The 5,170-nt window shown below is 39.2% G+C and overlaps 1 long non-coding RNA gene across 1 annotated transcript in view; it reads right to left on the reverse strand.

Moving 5' to 3' along the window:
* Positions 1-4,970, reverse strand: part of LOC119263277 — a 10,054-nt gene extending 5,084 nt beyond the window's left edge. The window contains exons 1-2 of the long non-coding RNA XR_005130220.1: positions 4,747-4,970; positions 3,461-3,556 (exon numbers count right to left, since the gene is read on the reverse strand). This is a non-coding gene — a long non-coding RNA (uncharacterized LOC119263277). The remainder of the gene's footprint in view (positions 1-3,460; positions 3,557-4,746) is intronic.
* Between the last annotated feature and the right edge of the window lie 200 nt (positions 4,971-5,170).

Below are 5,170 nucleotides of genomic sequence, written 5' to 3' on the forward strand. Positions count from 1 at the left end.
TGTCCTTTTAAGCCCTAATGCCCTTTTAAGATCCTTTCCCAGCTAATCCTTATGAAGCAAGATAAGGTTTATGAGGCTTGTTCACATGTCTTGTGTACCCTGCTTGACATGCTTGAGACGTACAATCAATCTTGAGGCCAAATACAGTATCTTATGGCCTTTTTTTTAAATTGAGGTAACCATCACTACAATCAAGAGAATGGATTACTCAAATTACAGAACTGACTCAGATGAGGAAGACAGCAAGTTAAGATATCTAGATACCTTACCCCAGTTCAGCTCTAAAAGGGTAAAATATTTCTCTTTAGTATCCATTTTGTGTTGCATAAAGAATCATGTTACACTAATGCTACTGTCTTAAGAAATTGTTCTTCAAGAATGATTTAATAAAGTGATTGTACTTCATTCGATTGAATTGGTTCAAAGTCCATTGTGTCACTACTAAAACAATCAGCACACTACTGACACTTTAGCAAATGTTTCAGTAGTGACAATTCAGCTCATTTTGAGCTGAAGCTCAAAACATTAGCTTGGAAAAAAGTTTACTTAATTGCAAAAAAAAAAAATGTGTTTCAGTAGTGACAATTCCTTATGCTCCACACTGATTTTCAGACCTTAGGACTTATTTACATCAAAACAATGGGATCTAACTGTGCACCATGTGGCCATGAGGGACAGGGATGCAAAAAGTGGTTCACCTGTTGTTACAAGACACAGAACCTTTTCTGGTACTATATAGAACACGATTTGTTAAGAATACAACGCTTTTATTTATTAGTTGCAGCTAAACTAAATGGTGAGGCTAACAGTCAGGATTCATTGACACCACAAGGATTCCCAGGTCTGGGTATTGTGATGAGAAACACAAATGAACGACAACATGAAAACCGCGTCAAATCATGAATTCGGTCAAACTGATGAGCAACGCAGTACAATGTTGAGCTACAGAATGGACAAATAACATCTAACTTTAGGCTGGCCCCTTGAACGTGCCAAGTGTGCGCCGTGGCCTCTGCTTTTTCACACTCAAAGACATTCACCTGCTGAGTTTTGTGACTGGCTGGTTAGAGAAGCATGCTGGGGCAAACACCTGCTGGAGGGGCAACATTTTCCCCTGCAGAGGGAGTTTGTGAATACGATCCGATGTCAATGAGGTGTAACAGTGCTAATGAAATTTTCTCCCTGATGACTCCATAGACTTCAGCAAGCGCTTGAATAATGTGGATCTAGAGAGATCAATGGTGTTTTTTCATCAATGCAGGAGACATAAAGGGCCCCAGCACCTCAGATACATAAAGTTATATTATCATGACTTATCCTCGGGTTACATCATACTTTTCTCAGGGCGCTTTGAAGTTCTTATGCTTGGTGCTGGCTTCACCAAGCAAAAAAAGCAATATCATTTCACCTCACCCATTTCTAATTGGTATGGAGGAAAGAAGCGCAGGTTTATGAAACTGAGCCAGGGCCAGAGATATGCTACTGGGAGCCATATGTCCCTTATCCCATCCCAATTAGTCCGACAAACCAGCAAGGGGATCTTTGATATGCATTGATTACTGACCTTACAGCAGCAACACTTGCATATTCATGCATGACTGAAATCCAGTCACTCAGAACCGCCCTCATTAATGCATCATCTGCCCAGCGGTGGCTGAAGGACTGATCTGGCAGCCAACACTGTCCTCATGAATGGGGCTCAATTAAAATCTGTGTGGTGTTTTAGACAAATGCCCTGGGATTTTAGTGGGCTAAGGCCAATATTAATGCATATTCATAACATCATCATTTCGGTGATAAAACCGTCTCTTAAGCATTGCTTCTCTTCCCTCGCTGAAATGGCATTCAAATAATGCACTTTATTTCCACTTTGCTGCTGTAAAAACTTGGAAAGAAGAAACAAGAGCATTTGTTAAAATTGGTGAGTTTTGGCTGGGCTCAATCCAAACACATGTAAATGTGCTAGAATTTTACATAAAAATGTTTAGTACAACATTCAAGCTTCAGTTGGGAATTGCTGTGATTGACAGGCCATTTTGTCCTGCACAGACAGAGGCTTTCGAACTATATTAAGACATTGCAACCACATATTGTACCTTTATAACTCTCTTTGTTAGTAAAATCAGAGTTGCTCCTTCATCTGTAGTGCTGTTTCAGCATTTCAGATTCAGGTCATAAATGGACGCTATGGCCAAAATGAACAATTTAACAGTCATTACTTCTTTTGTAAATGTGCCTACATCCATTAGCTCTAGCTATGAGGGGCTTTGGGTCACTGGCTACAAAAACTAAAGCTGCATGGGTAATGCTCCTCCAATCCTAGCAAAGCTTAAGAAAAGTTTTGACAACGAAACAGAGCAGTTAGATCCCATTTTTAGCAGTAAATGTGTCCCAAAGTCTGAAAAGCAGTGTGTAACATTAGGAACTGTCACAACCAAAACAGACATTTTCTGAAATTAAGTGAACTTTTTGTGTTTTACTGAAAAATATTGTTATTTTATGTGTGTATCTGTATTTGCTAGTCATTTAATAGTTGGTGTTTTTGAGCTATGCTTAAAATCAGCTAAATTTGTTCAGTTACTACTGAAACATTTGGTAAAATTTTAGTACTGCTATCCAGTCATTGGTTTAAGTAAAATAAACATAATTATGGTAGAGGGCTGTTCAAAGCAAAAGAAAAATATATAAGGAGGTTAAAGTATAAATCCCAAGTCAGTTAAAAGTCTGAAATGGGATTTTAAAACCATTTGGTAGTATGATCCATCCAAGTCTTCAGCTGCTTAAACCTATAGTGCCTTCATAGTTGTATTTTTCACTTCATAACACGCCACCACACTTAATGCTGTATGGAGAACAAAAGAAACACAGGGCTATATATACTAGCATAGTAGACAAGGAACACCTGAGACTTGTGAAAGGGTGGGGCTATGAAAAAAGGAGCAGGTGAAGGCTGAGGTCAAGGCAAGAGAGGGGAGGAGCAACACAACAACAAAGCGCATGGAAGAAGAAAACAAAGATGCATGGTAGATTTAAATGAAAGCACATAACACAGGTGAATGTAACCAATTTTAGTAATATAAAAGTGAATTACAGTATAATAATGAGTTGGACGGACAATAAGCCCACGGCCAGAATCAGAAGACACCAAATTCGTTAGGAGCCAAGAAGTTGAGCAGCAACGACGAATCAGACACTGGAATAAATGTTGAGTAGCCACTCTTATATTTTTACAATAAACAAAGAAAAAAAAATATTTGCGCCTTATAAAATTATAGAATAACTACCCAAATGATCAAAACAACAAAAAGAAAAGATATGCACATGGAAAATGAAATAAAAGTATCCGTTAGGGCCCTTCAAAACGAAAAAAATGGTCTCAGGTGCACCTGGTGTTAAGTGCTCATTGGAGTGTCGTATGAATGTGTATGCGGGTGCACGTGGTACATGTGTATCTCCTTACCCGCGTCTTTTCTTCAAAGATCCTGGCTCGCCATCTAATACAATTGGGATCACGTCCTGGTCCTCGAATTTTCCCCATTCCTCTCAAAAATCTGACCTATAAACAAGGCCATACATATTGTGGTTGGATAGTGTAGTGGTTAACACCTCTGCCTTCTACACTGTAGACTGGGGTTCAATCCCCACCTGGGCAAACACCCTGCACTATACTAATAAGAGTCCTTGGGCAAGACTCCTAACACCGCCTTGGCCTACCTGTGTAAAAATGATCAAATTGTAAGTCGCTCTGGATAAGAGCGTCAGCCAAATGCCGTAAATGTGATATTATACTCTCTTTTCTGATGCATCACTATAGGTTTAAATGTCAAAATGCTACATACTGCATTAAACCTCACAGATCTTATCAAATCTCACATCTCCAGCTTCGGTTGTACAACACTGAACGTTCAAAGATATCACAATTCAAATATGAGAAATAAATATTCAAGTACTCACATGTTTCTGTTCATATGAGCGGCGTATCAATAATACTCATGGTAAGCGAGCATTAATATTTACTTTAACTACACAACATAACATACAAATAAAACAATAATCGCCCATACTGAGTTGCTTTCAGTGGTATCAAAAAATTTGCTGAATTATTTCTCAAACACCATAGACCTGCTAGTGTGGAAGAAACTGCACCAAAAATGATTATTCTAGTTACTTTAACCTCAAACTTCAAAAAGTTGAAATGAAATAAATTCCTTCTCTGGCTTACACTTACAAAAGAAAATGTATGTTTACTCATCCTATGAATTATACAAATGACATCTTTTCTTTACATTTGCAGTAGCAAAACAAAACAACTCCCCCTTTATAAACATCAGTATAAAATAATAGATAGATAGATATAGATAGATTCAACTTTATTGTCATTACTCAGTACAAGTACATGGCAACGAAATGCAGTTAGCATCTACCAGAAGTGCAAATAGTAGCAAACAGTGCAAAAAGAGACTGTGCAAGTGTGCAATAAATAGGCATAGTGCAACATTACAGTATATAGAATAAATTACTATTATTGATATGCAAAAAAATAGATTATAGGTGTGTAGATATATACATGAACATGTTGGAGATAAATAGGAGATAATAGGCACAATATACAGAGCAAAACATCAAAACACTGCCCCATTATTCACCTCAGTTCCCTCCCATAATCTTTAGCACTGCCACTGCTTCTGTTAGCGCACTGAGGAACAACAGCACATCAGCACCAGAGCAGCTAATAACGTCTCTCACCGTTGCTCTGGGTTTCAAAGCTCAGCACGCCGGCGTCGGGGTTTGCAGCGGCTCACAGATGTAAATAAGTGGTTAGCCAACGTAACTAGTCTCCTTCATTCGGTCACTCGGCCCTGGACTCTTAATAGGTAAGCGCACTGGCCTTCTCTTTCCCTTCTCGCGGTTTAATGCCGATTTTTCAAGTTTTTCCCCTCCCGTGCCTTCAGCGGGCAGCGGCTCTCATCCTTGCGGCGGCCAACTCGGAAAAAACCTGAAGCAACTACACACCTGCTCTAATCTTCTAAGCTGATTGGCTGAACATGACCTGCGTAGCCCCTGATTGGCTGTTGAGGCTAGGACCCCCCCCCCCCCCCCCCCCATGGGGTTATGTGAACTGAATGATATAATTCAATTACAATATGATGTTCAAAACTCTGCGGATGCA

Source organism: Pygocentrus nattereri, chromosome 4 (assembly GCF_015220715.1).
Source record: "Pygocentrus nattereri isolate fPygNat1 chromosome 4, fPygNat1.pri, whole genome shotgun sequence".
NCBI lineage: Eukaryota > Metazoa > Chordata > Actinopteri > Characiformes > Serrasalmidae > Pygocentrus > Pygocentrus nattereri.